The sequence below is a fragment of the Protopterus annectens genome, chromosome 7.part1, assembly GCF_019279795.1.
Source record: "Protopterus annectens isolate FY-2018-M chromosome 7.part1, PAN1.0, whole genome shotgun sequence".
Lineage (NCBI taxonomy): Eukaryota > Metazoa > Chordata > Ceratodontiformes > Protopteridae > Protopterus > Protopterus annectens.
Window position 1 is genome coordinate 151595714 of NC_056740.1, and position 16742 is coordinate 151612455.

Consider the following 16742-nt stretch of genomic DNA (forward strand, 5'->3'; position numbering starts at 1 on the left):
AGTACAAATATGACACAGTCATTGTCCATGCTGGTGTGAACGACCTGAGACGTACCTCCCTGGACTACATGAAAAGAGACATAGAGGAGCTCTCTGATTATGTAGCCCAGGCAGGTATGACCCTGACCCTGAGCAGTATCCTTCCTTCACCAAGAATGATGCCACAACATAGAGACAAGATGATCAGCTTTAACAATTGGCTTAATTTCTGGTGTCATTCAAAGGGGATCCAGTGTCTGTCTGCCTGGGATGACATGCTTGACAAGCCACGCTGCTTCGCAAGGGACGGCTTGCACCTGTCAACCCTGGTATTCCGGATATTGGCTAACACTCTTGCCACCCCCATAGTGCCTTTTTTAGGCAAGGCTCAAATTCTAAACCTTACCACCCTAGAAAACAAAAATGGGAAGAAACTAAGGGTAATGCTGCTCAATGCCAGAAGTCTAAATCTCAAAATGCACGCACTCGAGGCCCTTCTCAGTATGGAGAACATCGATGTCTGTGCTGTGACTGAAACCTGGTTCAAGGCTCCTGAGAGCACCCCGGCACTGTCAGGTTTTACCTCATTTCATGCGTTCCGGCCCCAAAACCCGGACCACACCACAAAAGGAGGGGGTGTATCCATATTCATCAAGGATACCCACACCTCCAGGTTGGTGGCAACGCTAAGCATCGGAAACCATCCAGGTGCAATTAACCATAGGCAAAACTGCTCTACAATTTGTAGCATGCTACAGGCCACCCTCTCAAACTCAGGAACCCCACACAGCCTTCCTGAAGACACTGGAGGGTATAAATGTATCTCCAAACACCATTATATTGGGTGACTTCAACTACCGAATATAGACTGGGAACATTACTCAAGCCCCAACTTTTTAGCCCAAAGGTTCCTGGAGTTCATAAATTCAAATGCCATGGAACAACTAGTCACCGTTCCCACAAGAGGAGAAAATATACTAGATCTCATCATCACAAACATGGGGACAAAATGCTCCACACTGGAAGTATATCCCTCATTGGTGAGATCAGATCATAAACTAATCTCACTGGAAATCCACATCCCGCCCCCACCCCAAAAAAAAAGACCACAGTGAAGAACTTCTCTAAAGCAAACTTCACACTACTGAAGACTGGTGTGGTATCCTTCAAGGCCCCCGAGCCAGTGGAAACCACAACCCAAGATGCGGAAGCCCTTACAAATGCCTTCTACGAACACCTCCAGGACTGCATGGATCAGGCAATCCCTAATAAAACCAAGACTCTTTCCACCAAGGGCAAACGTCCAGTCTGGTGGGCCCCAGCCATAAACAAACTTTACAATAAGAGGAGAAAGCTGTTACATGATAGAGCAAAATCCATAAAAGAGAAGACACCCTTGATCATTATTAGTAAAAAATACGAGCACTCATAAAATCATCCAAGGCCAACTTTGAGAGAAAAATTGCCATAGATTCAAAAGACAATCATAAGGCCTTCTTCATCTATGTTAGAAACCTGGGTGGAAACTCCCAGATATGCTCAGAATTAGTCCAAAATGATACAAAAATCACTGAACCCACAGACATTGCCAACATACTGGCAGACAGGTTCAGTGCAAACTTCACCCCCCTCTCCCCCCCAAGAGGAGAGATAACTATCCCAGCGGAGTGTAGCCTCCCAGACATCTCAAATGCGCAGGTGAAAGCTGCTCTCTCTAAAGCTAAAAACACAGCATCAATGGGACCGGATGGTGTTCCCAGCTGTGTGCTACACAAACTCAATGAGGAACTAAACCCACACATAAGGCAGCTGTTTAATCTTAGGCTTACCACAGGATACGTGCCCAAGGAGTGGCGTACGGCAACTGTGGTCCCACTCCACAAAGGCGGTGCCTCTACAGACCCTGGTAATTACTGCCCCATAAGCTTAACAAGCCTGGTCTGCAAAGCTATGGAGAGGATCATAATGGAACTCATAAACAAAGACATAGGGGACTTGCAGACATTGGACCCGACCCAGTTTGGCTTTGTCAAGGGCAGATCATGCCTTTTGAACTTGGTTGACTTCTTCGAAACAGTCACCAAGGCCATTGATGAGGGAAAGGCAGTCCATACAGCCTACCTTGACCTTGCAAAAGCTTTCGACACAATACCCCACTCGGGTATTATAGAGAAACTTACCAGCTTAAATGTAAACCCATATGTCACAAGATGGGTTGCAAACTGGCTAAAGGACAGAACCCACAGGGTTAGAGTTGCTGGCGCCATGTCGGACTCCAAGCCGGTCACAAGTGGTGTCCCACAGGGCTCAGTCCTTGGCCCCCTGTTGTTCGGTATCTACTTCTCAGACGTACAGGCAAACATAGGAGGACTATGGCTGACAAAGTTTGCAGATGACTGCAAACTGGGCGCCATAGTGGAAAGTACATCGGACACAGATATCCTTCAGAGGAGTCTCACGGAAACTGATAGCTGGTGCCAGAGCCATGAAGTTAAATGCCAAAAAATGTATAGTCATACCCTTCGGGAAAAACAAGGTAACCCCAAGCTACCATATAGGTGGCAATCCACTAAGCACATAAGAGGTTATCAGGGACCTGGGGACCCAGGTTGACAGTGGCCTTTCTTTTGACACTCACATTGCTAAAGTGGTTAGAAAGACCTTCTACATTGCCCACCTGATCATGAAGGGATTCACATCCAGATCAAGTGAGGTCATTGTTCCCCTGTACTCTTCACTTATCAGACCAATGATCGAGTACAATGCCCCATTCGGGATGTATCTCACCCGACACCTGCAGCAATTGGAGAGACCCCAAAAGTTCCTCACCAAAAGGATAAAGGGACTCCAAAATCTGTCATATGCTGCCAGACTGAAGAAACTCCAGCTCTATTCAGTCGCATACCGTCTGCTCAGAGGTGACCTGTGCCTGACATACAAGGCCATGTCCAACCCGGAATTAATGGACATGCTCCACCTAAAAAAATCCAAATCTACCAGATCTACTAGAGCAAGTGACTTAAACCTTAGCACGGATATAAATAGGACATGCTGGAGGGATAGATTTGTCACCCAGAGACTCCCTATGCTGTGGAATAAAATCCCAGTCCATGTGAGGCAGAGCACCTCGCTGGCTCTGTTCAAGAGAAATCTTGACCGGTGGATGGGAGATTGTAGGTTTACCCCGGGAATCATCTCTGTGTCACTGCTGGACAGAGGCACAACAAACTAATGGGCACAGTATTTTTTAACATAAGGGGTGGCGTAAGCCACAAAACATTTGGCTAGGCTTATAAATGCCTTAGGGCAGATAGCCTAGTATAAACCTATGAACCTATGAACCATAGACAGTCTCTGGGTGAGGAACCTGTCCCTGCATGTTCTGTTGATTGTGGTAATGAGGTTGAGGTCTCTGGAGCATGTGTGTGGTGTGGAGGGATTGGGATTTCTTTAGATGTAGCATTTCTAACAGAGCTGGGTCAGACATGGCTTTGTAAGTCAAGCAGAGATGGTCTCTAAGTAGGCGATATGAGACAGAGAATAGCTGAAGTCTTTTGAGTCTGTCTGTGTAGGACATGTGCTTAATCCCTAGGATCCTCTTCCTGAGGTACTTCTGTGGCCTCTCCATCTGTTGCAGATGTCTAGTGAGGTACATGCCAAGTGGGGCATAATACTCAATGATTGGGGTCTAATGAGGTAAGAGTAGAGAGAGAGAGAGAGAGACTACCTCTTTTTTCTTGGATGCAAAACCCTTGGTAATGAGATGTGCCATATAGAAGGACTTTCTGACCACAGTGGCAATGTGGAGGTCGAAGGAGAGGTTGCTGTCAACCTGCGTCCCCAGATCTCTTATAACACCTTCATTGTTCAGTGGGCTCCCATTGATGTGATAATTAGTGGGAACTGAGTTTTTACCAAAGGGGATGATGATGCATTTTTTGGCATTAAGCTTAAGGCCATGGTTTCGACCAGTCATTGGTCTCAGTGAGGCCTTTCTGTAGGATGTCTGCATCACTTGGGGAGTTAATAATGGCTCCCAGCTTGCAGTTGTCTGCGAACTTGGTCGGCCAGAGTCCCTTTGTGTTGGCCTCGACTTCTGAGAAATAGATGCTGAACAGGAGAGGACCAAGGACCAATCCCTTGTAGGACTCCACTCGTGACTGGCCGGCAGTCTGACTTGGAGTTTGCTACTCTCACACTGTGTGTTCTGTGAGCCAGTTTGCAACCCACCTAGTGATACAGGGGTTGATGCCTAGTTTGGTGAGTTTATCAATAATTCCCGATTGAGGAATGGTATCATGGGGCTTGGTCAGATCGAGGTAGGCTATATGCACTGTCTTACCTTCATCCACAGCCCTGGTGACTGACTCAAGAAGTCAAACAGGTTGAGGAGGCATGATCTCCATTTCACAAAGCCAAATGGTTTGGGGTCCAGAGTTTGGAGATTTCCTATATCTTTGTTAATCAGGTCCATGATGATGCACTTCATAGCTTTACATATCAGACTCATCAGGCTAATGGGGCGATAATTCCCAGGGTCTGTAGTTACTCTCCCTTTATGGAGAGGGATGACTGTAGCAGTGTGACATTTGGTAGGGACAAAGTCTGAGGTGAGGCTATGACTGAACAGTGCACACAGATGTGGTGCAAGTTTGCTTTGTAGTTCATATAGAACACAGCCAGGGTTATTAGGTCCCATGGAAGCTGTATTCTTGGCCTTGGACAATGTAGCTTTAACCTGTGCTGCAGTAATGCTGGGTGCCTGGCATTCTTCTGGTATTGTGATTGGTTCTTTGTGGGGGAGAGAGGGGTAAAGTTGGCACTGAATCTGTCGGCCAGTATATTGGCAATATCTTTTGGCTCAGTATAGGAGGTACTATTGTGCAGTAACTCAGAGCAAATCTGGGTATTACTGTGGAGGCTCTTGATATAACTATAGAAGGGTTTGTGATTGTTTTTAGTGTCTGCTGTGATTCTGCCTTCATAGCTGGCTTTGGAGGATTTGATGATGGATCTCAACTTTTTGTTGAGGCTAATAAGGGAGTTTTTTCCAGTCTTAGGACTTCACCTTTTTCTGCAACAGTTTCTTCTTTCTGTTGTAGAGTTTATTAATGGCAGGGGACCAACAGATGAGCTTCTTTTTTTTGGGAGAGAGCATTGTGGTTGTATCGGATATGGCTAGTTCCATGCATTTATGTACATGTTTGTACAGTGCATTGGTGTATGATTTAGCAGTTATGGAGCTATTTTCCATTGGCATGGGTGCCATGAAGTCAGCCACCTCATTTTTAGGAGTCTAAAGTCAGCTTTGGAGAGGTTTTTCAAGGTGGGTACCTTTGCGGGGGGGGGGGGGTGAGATGTGGATTTCCATGGTGATTAGTTTATGGTTGGATCTGACCAGGGAGGGATTGACTATTGGTGTAGAGCAACAGTCATCCATGTTAGTAATAACCAGGTCAAGGATGTTGCTTTCTCTAGTGAGGGTCAGAATGAGCTGGTTCAGGGCACTGGAATTGATGAATTCCAGGAAGCGGTGGGCCACTGTATTGGTGCTTGAGTAGTTTTCCCAGTAGGGGTAGTTGAAGTCTCCTGGTATGACAGTGTTGGGTTGGACCTTGATAGATTCCAGGGTGCTTAGGAATGTAGAGTGAGAGTCAAGGGGACATGGTTTGGGATCTATAGGAGGCTATGACCTGGATCGCAGTCTTACCCAATGTTAGTTGTATCTGAAATATCTCAGATCCATTATGCTGGGCTACTAAGGTGGAGGTGTTCATATCCTTTATGAATATGGAGACACCATCGCCTTTGGAGCTTCGGTACATGTTTTGGAGCTGAAAGGTGTGGAATGAGTTATAGCCTGGTAGTGCAGGGATGCTTTCTGCCATTTAAACCAGGTCTCCGTTATAGCACAAATGTCGATGTTCTCTATTTTGAGGACTGCTTTGAGCGATCTTGAGATTTAAACTTCTAGCATTGAGCAGCATGAGCCTCAGATTGCATTTATTTATAGCTGTTATGGTGGTAATTTGGTCTTTGGAATATTACCTAAAAAAGGCACTATAGGGGGTGGCAAGAGCCTTAGCCAGTACCAAGAAACCAAGGGGTGATAGATGCAGGCCATCTCTGGCAAAGCATCAAGGTCTGTCAGTCATGTCATTCCAAACAGATAGATACTGGATCCCTTTAGAATGACACCAGAAAGTTAGCCAATTGTTGAAGTCGATCGTTTTTTGTTTGCATTGCAGTATCATTCTGGGTGACAGCAGGATACTGTTCAGGGCTAGTGTCATACCTGCCTGGGCCACATAATCTGAGTGCTCCCCCATGTCTCTTTTCATGTAGTCCAGGGAGGTACATCTCAGGTCATTCACACCCACATGGACAATGGCAGAGTCATACTTGTACTTGTTGTGGAGTCTCAAAATGTGTCCTTCCCCAAATGAATCAAAGATCTAATAATATCTTTTGTTTCAAACCCAAATGTAACAGTAAATTATGCCAAACAAAATATCTATTTTTTTTTTCTATTCTGAACAGACTTTTCTTTTTAATAAAGTTTACAGCACCTTTTGTTCTTCTAACTACATCAGCATAAGATTTTCCAGATTGCATCCCACCTGTAACTTTATGTCTGTCCAACCCACAACTCATTTCCTTTCTGCCTAGCTCACTGTTCATTCCAAAAACCTTTTCTATAATATCAGACCACAGGATTTTCTACAGGATCCCCTTTATTCAATACACCAACCAGTTTTTCGTCAAGCAAACGTCCAGAAGAAGTTTCATTTACAACTTCAAAATCCTGAGGTTTAAATTTGTCTAGAAGCTATTTGTACTATCCACTTAGTTTTCAACAGTTTTCTGACTTACTGAACCACATTAACTCCCCTCCCTCACTGCACAGCTTCCCCTAGCTACCTCCATGCCAGGGACAGAGCCAGGAAGTGCAGCAGTAAAAGTGTTCCCCCTTACAACAAAAGGAGTAGGTGTCCTTTATTTATATACAAAAATAACTATTTACAAAATATTTACATATTTACAAATGTATAAATATATAGATACACAAATCTGTTTACACATACTACATTTTCATCCCTATTCGACCCCCACTCCTTTTTCCATAACTACCATCTGATTCTAGTTAACTGTTGCTCAAATCTATTTACCATTAAACATAATTGTATTTATTTTTTTATTCCCTATAACCCATATAACATAAAATAACTATTTTAATATATTCTGTACTTTTATTCTTTTATCTATATTTAATTGTTGTTGTTGTTTGTCTTTCGGCTTTTTCCAGTGAGGGGTCGCCACAGTGGAACTCCGGTCCGCTAATGATTGGCAGTAGATTTTTACGAAATGCTGAGGTGCCAGCTCGACGCCCAACCTTCAACGAAGGCATGCCCATTTACGCACGCATGTCTTTCGAACGCTACCCAACTGTGGGGAGGACATGCAGACTCCACACAGAAGGCACTCCCAAGCCCAGCTGAGAATCAAACAGGAGAACCTCTTGCTGTGAGGTAACAACGCTACCGCCGTACCACCACAGCATATTTTATATCTATATTTAATCATACCCATGTCTATTTTACTCCCTTTTTTTTATCTTCAAAAAAAATTTCTTTACAATTTTTCCCATAACTTGTTTACTCTTACATTTCAAAAACACGTGTTCCCTCATTGTTTCTTCTTGATAATATAAATATATTCTATCACTTTTCTTCTTATACAGCATATTTCCTTTTAGTGGCAAACTAATAAAATCAAAGGAAAGCAACCACCCCAAACTGTGCCACACTTTAATTAAACAAATTTAAGTGCTTTCGTCCTCTATACACTAGATTTCATTAGAATAACAACAAAGTAAACATGCCAGCTTAAATACAATATTAAAACCACATGAGTAAAAGCAATTAATGCAATTAAATACACTGAACCCTTAAAACCAAAACAGACTGGAAAAGCTATTTATTTTCATATATATGATACATACTTATAATTAAAAAACATACTTTTTTTTTATAAATAAAGTATATAAAATTTAAATAGCAAACATTGACTTCAACTTTAAATAACTTGCAATTGAAACTGATTAATTTAAACCAGGAGAACTGCTTGCATTACATCTTAGCTGCCATCTTAATTCTTTAAATTCAAAATACAAGGCAGGTGGCCCACCTCTAAGACCCATAATAACATGATCTATAACAATGAACTTAAAAAAAATGTGTTGGAAAACTTTTTATATGTTTATACAATGCATTATGTTCTTTCTGTTCCCCAGTGTCATACTGATGTTGATAAATTGTATTTTTAGACAATTCTCTTAAAGTGTTTCCTATGTAGAAACCTTGGCATTGCTGACATTTTGCCACATAAATCACCCTTTACTGTCACAATAATATTTAGACTGCATTTTAATAGTTCCAAAACCTTCTATATATATCAGATGCTTCAATAATGTGCCTACATTGAGAACAGTGACCACATTTAATCATTGCACTCACTTTTGTAACCTTAGTGGCCTTTCCATCCTGGTTTTGAAACAAACATCTTTCTGGTAAACAATAACCGGTTTCTTACCAACCTTTTCAATGTACTCCTGCTCTATCCTAAACAAGGACCAGTTTTTGAATATAATATCTCGTATCCCATTAAAATGTAAACTATATGGGAGTACCAAGGCTTTCCTATAATTAGTTTCTTTATCAAAACTAGCTACCCCATTTTCAACCTGATTGTTGTATGTACCTAATATTGGAAAGTACACCCCCTGGATCATTTTTCTTAACTTCCAAAAAAAAAAATCAGACACAGAAATTCCTTGGGGTACCCTCTCTGTACAAGTATCCCCCAAAGTTTACTGCACTCATCCTTAAAGCAGGCAGCCTTGCTAACCACTCTAGTCAGTCTTACACATTGCCCTTTAACCAATGCCTTCTTCTGATGAGTGGGATGCCAGCTGTTAAAATGTAAAAGGGAATTGGAATAGGGAGGTTTTCTATTGAAAAAACTGGTCTAACTCATCCCTCGTGTCCTTCCAAAAATAATGGTGTCATCAAGGAAGCGTCTATACAAAACCCAAGAATTTGTATACTCAGATGTAAAAACCATAGTAGTCTCCCAATATGCCATCACCATGTTGGAAAAACTAGGGTGCATGCAGCCCCCATGGCAACATAATTTTTTTGTCTCAAAAATAATGAAATTTTTTTCCAGGACTACCTCCATTAAACTTCTAAGAGTTAAACATTTAGTGTGCCCAGGGTCAGAATGAGTGTACAAAAACTCAAAAAAACACAATACCGATGTGAGGAATTACAGAAAATAAATCTCTTACATCAATTGTAACAAACATGATGTCATCAGAATACAGATAATTAGAAATCTTAAGACAAAAAATCCCAAGAATATTTTAATAAATAAGAGTAGCTGTTCAAAGATTCAAATTCAAAGAAACTTTATTGTCATTTAGGACCACACAAGTGCTTAAATGAAATTACAAATGTCAGCTCATGAGAGAAATGCAGTGCAAATAACATAGCTACAGCGGAATCAAGGAATAACATACAAAAGAAAATGACATGTATCACATGCAAGAGGTAGTTCACATTACATAAACACATTCAATACCCATTATTCAGTGATAAATACCCATCACCAAACCACTACACTGTTAAGATAGAGAATAGAGACTTGTGAATAGCAGCTGTTTAGTTACCATATTACACTTAACCTTAGACGTGATTCAGTATAGCCATCATATTACATAATAGTAATGCTGGTGATAATTGCTCTGAGCAGCAGGATTAAATGGAAAAAAAGAGGCTTCAATGTAACGGATATTATGGTTGGTGTCTGTATTAATAAGTCTCACAGCTGTAGGATATAAACTGTTCCTGAATCTGGTAGTCCTACAGCGGAAGCTGTGGTACCTTTTTCCAGATGCAAGTTGTGAGAACCAGTTGTGGGCTGGATGTGTCGAATCAGCAAGTATTTTATATGTTCTCTTTCGTGCTCTTGTAAAGAAAAGCTCCTGAATAGAAGAGAGGTTTTCACCCAAGATTTTCTCAGCCACCCTCACCACCCTCTGTAGTTTCTTCTTCTTCTCAGCAACTGTGATGTTGCTGAATCATGCTATGAAGTTGCTAGTGATGATGTTCTCAATAGCTCACCTGTAAAAAGTGGTAAGAACAGATAGTGGGAGCCTGGCCTTTTTGAGCTTTCTCAGGAGATGAAGCCTCTATTGAGCCTTCTTGGCTATATGGTTGGTGTTAGTAGACCAGGTCATCAGAGATGTGAAGGCCCAGGAACTTGGTTGTTTTGACTTTCTCTACTACCTCCTTTTGACAGTGAGTGGCTGGTGAACTGTTGTCTTTCTCCTGAAGTCCATAATCATTTCTTTGGTCTTATTAACATTCAGGTCCAGATTGTTCCTGTCACACCAGGCAATCAAAGTGTTCACCTCAACCCTGTACTCATATTCATTCCCACCACTAATGAGACTCACGACTGTGGTATCATCAGTGAATTTTACAATATGGTTTGACTTATGTTTTGCAGTGCAGTCATGGGTGAGGATGGTGAAGAGTAAGGGGCTGAGCACACAGACTTGGGGAACACCAGTATTCAGGACTATGCCTTGAGAGGTGTTGTTTCCAGTGCATATCCACTGGGGTCGACCAATCAGAAAGTCAACAGTCCACTTACATAGGTGCTTGTTTATCCCAAGTTTCACAAGCTTATCCACCAGTTGCTTCGGTATGACAGTGCTGAACTCAGAACTGAAGTTGATGTACACCATCTTTACATAGTTGTTCCTCCCTTCTAGGTGCTTTAATGCAAGGTGTAGTGTGACTGATATAGCATCTGCAGTTGATCTATTTGCCTGTTATGCAAACTAGAGTGGATTGAAGGACTTTGGCAGACTCACAGATAGATGTTTCTACACAATCCTCTCAAAGCACTTTATGATGTTTGAAGTTAAGGTGACTGGTCTGAAGTCATTGAAGCAGGTAGGGTTGGTATTCTTGGAAGTGGGACAATACTTGTTTCCTTGAAATACAAGGGAACTTTCTCCGTAGCAAGGAATGAGTTGAAGATGTCTGTCAGTACCAGACATAACTGATCAGCACACCCCTTCAACACCTTGCCAGGTATGTTGTCTGGTCCAGTAGCCTTCCTAGGATTCACCTTCTTAAGCTGAAGGCTCACCTGCTCAAAGTTTAAGGTGAGCACTGTCTCCTTTTTGTCAGTGTTTTAGAAGGTATGGTGGTGTTTGAAGGTATGATGGTGTCGTTCTCCTCAAAGCTACCAAAGAAGGAATTCAGTTCATTTAGGAATTCCAAGCTGTCATCACATTGGGGTGATTTGGACTTGTAGTCTGTGAGCTGCTGTATTCCCTGCCATAGGCTTCTCGTTCCCTCATGTCGCGGAAGCATATCTGAATTTTCTTTCCATACTGCCTCTTTGATTCTTTGATGCCCTTTTTCACATTTGACCTGGCCAACTTTAACCTTTGTCATTTGCCTTGAAGTCTGTGTTTCTTTCCCTCAGTAGCTCGTAGACTTTCCGGGTGAGCCAGGGCTTCTGATTAGTTCTTACAGTGATGGCTTTCATGGAAGTTAAATCCTCCACGAATTTATTTATTTAGACAAGAACTGATTCAGTATAGATATCTATGTCTAACTGGAGCTTATGCATAGCCGCTTCTTTGAAGACCTCCCGGCAGGTGGTATTGAAACAGTCCTGAAGGCAATCCATAGAACCCTCCTGCCAGAATCTGTTTAGTTGTTGGTTTTACTCTGATCAAAGCCGTCTTATAGGTAGGCAGAAGCAGGATAGCAGTGTGATCAGAGCTGCTTATGTTGGGGTGCTTCAAAGCTTAAAAGGCTCCTTTAATATTGCAGAAAGCTTTGTCTAAGGTATTCTTCCCTCTGGTGGGGAAATCCATATACTGATAAAAATGGGGTAGCACCTCCTTAAGCTCTGCTCTGTTGAAATCACCTATCACATGTACAAGTTCTGCGTTTCTGCTTTGTAGCTTACAGATAATATGGAGTTTATTTTGAGCTTCAGTGGTGTTAGCACTTTCATCCATTCATCACTATCTCCCATTTCATTACTGTTGTTAAATTTAGTTTACTATCAATACTGCAAAAGGCAAAACATTTGCCATTCACAATACCGAAATAAACCACCGAACCTGTGATCCCAGGGTGAATTTTCTATTTCCCATCCACTCAAGATTTCTTGAAGAGGGCCAGTGAGGTGTTCTGTTTGACATGTATGGGAAGTCTATTCCATAGCATGGGCAGTCTCTAGGTTATGAACCTGCCTCTCCAGCACGTTCTGTTGATTGTGTTAATGGGGTTAAGGTCTCTGGAGCGTGTTGTGCGGAGGGACTGGGATTTATTTAGATGTAGCATTTCTAACAGAGCTGGGTCAGACATGGCCTTGTAAGTCAAGCAGAGATCACCTCTAAATAGGCGATATGAGACAGAGAATAGTTGTTTTTTTGAGTCTATCCATATAGGGCAAGTGTTTAAGGCCTAGGATCCTCTTTGTGAGGTACTTTTGCGGCCTCTCCAGTTGTTGCAGGTGTCTAGTGAGGTACATGCCAAGTGGAGCATTGTACTCAATGACTGGCGTAATGAGGGAAGAGTAGAAGAAGATAATGACCTCTTTCTCCCTGGATGCAAACCCCTTAGTAATGAGATGTGCCACATAGAAGGGCGTTCTGACCACAGTGGCAATGTGGTGGTCAAAAGAGGTTGCTATCAACCTGTGTTCCGAGATCTCTTATAACACCTTCTGTGTTCAGTGGACTACCATTGATGTGGTAATTCATGGGAACCGGGTTTTCCCAAAGGGGATGATGACACATTTTTTGGCATTGAGCTTAAGGCCATGGTTCTGACACCAGTCGGTCTCAGTGTGGCCTTTCTGTAGAATGTCACACCACTTGAGGAGTTAATATCAGCTCCCAACTTGCAATCATCTGCGAACGTTGTCAGTGAGAGTCCCTTCATGTTGGCCTGGAATTCAGAGAAGTAGATACCAAACAGTAGAACCCAGGACCGAACATTGTGGGACTCCACTCGTGACTGGTCGGCAGTCTGACTTGGAGTCAGCTACTTTCTGTGAGCCACAGTTTGCAAACCACCTAGTGATATAGGGGTTGATGCCTAGATTAGTGAGTTTTTCTATGATTCCTGAGTGGGGAATGGTATCAAAGGCCTTGGCCAGATCATGGTAGGCTGTATGAACCATCTTGCCTTCATCCACGGCTCCAGTGACTGACTCAAAGAAGTTAACTAATTTGAGCAGGCATGCTCTACCCTTCACAAAACCAAACTGTGTGGGATCCAGAGTTTGGAGAGTTCCTATATCCTTGTTTATTAGGTCCATGATGATCCGCTCCATAGCTTTGCATATCAGACTATTAGTCATATTACCAGTCTGCACAAAAACTCTTAATATTACATTTTCTGATCACATCATTTGCTTCGTATTTTTATAGCTGTAATTTTTTCATTTGTTAGATTTTCCCATGGTTTTACGTAGTAGTGCTTTATCAATATTCTTATACCATAGTTTTATTTTTCTATATCAATTTGTATTTTCCACAAAAGGTTTTCTTGGTAACATTTTATTTCTTCATTTATGCACTCTTTTTCTATATTCCACAATGTATCATACTTATATTTGGACAATTTTACTTCTAATCTCTCATCTTTTTTTATTCATCCTCTAACACATTGTACACATTTAATGATGCAGCATATAGCACTGCGTTAAATACCCTAAACCACCTCCTTTATTTAAATAAAAGTACAGTTTTGTACCTACCATATATGTAGATGCTCGAATGTATACACTGCTGCAGTCATTACACTTGGGTTATCCTGCCATCAGGTGGTTCCCCAGTCAGCCTGAGTTCCAAAGTCTTGGTCCGGTGTCAGTTGCTGTCGCCTCCTCCCTGACGTCAGTGCAACAGGGGTATACAAGATGCAGCAGATGCCATTTTCTTCAGTTTTTCTTGCCCCAGATGTCAGGTGCCTCCAAAAAGGTAGGCAATTCAAATTGCTAATAAAACATACATAAGAAAAGCAATCAACAACTTTCAGTTACCAGCAAATACTCCCCATAGGTAGTAAAGGGTAGAAGACATAGGTACGTACCAGCAAGTAAGAGGGGAAGGAGGGAGGGTAACCTGGACTGCAGCAGTGCATACACTCGAACATCTACATTTATGGTAGGTACAAAACTGTACTGTGTTCATCGCATTACACTGCTGCAGTCATTACACTTGGGTAGAATCCCAAAGCTGAGGTAGGGTGGCTGGTTCTATAAGGCATTAGGGGTGGCTATAAGGCCCTGCAGCACTGTAGTGGCAAAGCCAGCTCTGGATTTAGAGTATAGAGGCAGATGGTAATGCTTGGTGAAGGTATGTACAGAACTCCAAGTTGCTGCTTCCAAAATGTCCTTGGTAGGTACTCCTCTGAGGTAGGCAGTCGAAGTGGCTGTTGCCCTGATGGAATGAGACCTAATGCTGTTAGGTACAGGTTTCCCATGGTGTATAAAGCAGAAACATATACAGTGTCCTATCCATTTTGAAATAGTCTGTTTTGAAATGGCCTTTCCTTGTGCTCCTGCAGCATATGCTACCAATAATTGCTCAGTTTTTCTGAAAGCTTTAGTTTTGTCCAAGTAGAAGCGTAACTGCCTGTGTATGTCCAAATAATGCAGACGTCTCTCCCCTTTATTCTATGGATTCGGACAAAAAGTTGGCAAGTGAATAGTTTGGTTTAGAGCCACACTTGATACCACCCTTTGGCATAAAAGTAGGGTTTGTTCTTAAAGACACCCTGTCTTGGTGGAAAATGATGAAAGGTTCCACTGCCATTAGTGCCTGTAATTCTGAAACTCTTCTTGCTGATGTTATTGACAGGAGCAGAGCAGTTTTCCAAGAGACATATTTTAAATCTGCTGTGTTAGCTGGCTCAAAGGGAGGTAAAGTTAATTTTTCCAACACGAAGTTGAGGTCCCAAGTTGGAGTAGGTGCTCTACAGGGCGGTCTTATGTTTTTAGTCCCTCTGAGGTACTGTTTTAGCAAGGGATTAGAGAAAATTGGTGGATCCGTGTTGTAATGAGCAGAGATGGCAGAGGCGTGGATCTTGATGGATGAAAAGGAGAGGCCTTTGTCCAGCATCTCAGTTAAATATTGTAGTATCTGAGGAATATTTGGGACAAGAGGGTCAAGGCTGTGAGCCTGGTTCCAGGCACAGAATCTCTTCCATTTATCCAAATAGGCTTTCCTGGTGCTAGGCCTTCTGGCCTCCAGAATGACATCCATAACAGCTTTGGAGAGAGGCATTGCTTGCTTGACTAAGGAATTTTCCATGCAGCCAGGTTTAAAGTCTTTAGCTGGCTGTGAAGTATCTGATTGTTGTGCTGAGTCAGAAGATGTGGGATTTGAGGCAAAATCCAGGGTGGTCCTTGTGCTAAGTTCTTTAAGATTGGGTACCAGTGCTGGCGTGGCCAGTCTGGGGCAATCAGGATCATCTTTGGCTCTTCTTGCCTGACTTTTATGAGTACCTTTGGAAGGAGAGGTAGTGATGGGAAAGCATATACTTGTAGGTTTTTCCAGCTGAATGAGAGGGCATCCACTTTCCATGCTTGTGGGTGGTTAAGTTCTTGTGCAGAATTTCTGTAACTGGCAGTTCATTGGGGATGCAAACAGATCTATGTCTGGGCTCCACCATTTTTGTGTTATCATTCTGAATATTTGTGGATTCAATTCCCATTCGTGGGCATCCATGATGTTTCTGCTTAAGTCGTCTGCCAGTATGTTTTTCTCTCCTGGCAGGAATTGTGCTTTCAGATGAACTTGATAGGTTAGAGCTGTGTTCCACAAGGTCATGGCTTATCTGCAGAGGGGATAAGAGTAAGTGCCCCCTTGCTTGTTTATGTACCACATAACTGTGTTGTCTGTCTTTAGTAGTAGTTGTCCTGGATGCAGAAGGTCCTTGAAAGCTATAAGGGCATTTTGTACAGCTAGCATCTCTTTTTGATTGATGTGAAGATGCCTTTGTTCTGTGCCACTTGTCGTGGATACATTTTCCTGCCGTGTGTGCTCCCCAGGTGTAATCCGATGCATCTGTTGTCAGTGTTTGCCTGGCTGTGGGTTGAGTGAAAGGCTGTCCCTTGTTGAGGTGACAAGCTTGAGCCCACCATCGAAACTCCTGTTGAAGGCAAGGAATTAGTGGTATTACTGTTTTCAAACTTTGACAGTGTTGAGACCAGACACTCTTTAGGTACCACTGTAGCTTCCTCATATGCAGTCTGGCATATGGAATTAGTAGTAGTATGCAAGATGCCATGTAACCCAAGGCCTGCAGAATTTTTCTTGCAGGGAGTTGGGTCCTTGTTGCCATCAATTGAAAATATTGAGTCAGTTGTCCTTGCTTGTCTGGCTTGAGATAAGCTTTCTGGGCAGTTGTATTCAAGCTGGCACCCAGGAATATTATCTCTTGTGAGGGCACTAGTTTTGATTTTTTTTCGTTTACTGTGTACCCTGGGCAACTTAATAACTTTTTTACAAACGCCAGATGCTTTAGAAGAATGTCCTTGCTCTCTGCTTGAATCAGGCAGTCGTCCATGTACGGGTAAATTTGAATTCCTTTCTGTCTGCAAAATGCAATTACTGGTGCCAGGCACTTTGTGAAGACCCTGGGCACACAGTAGATAAG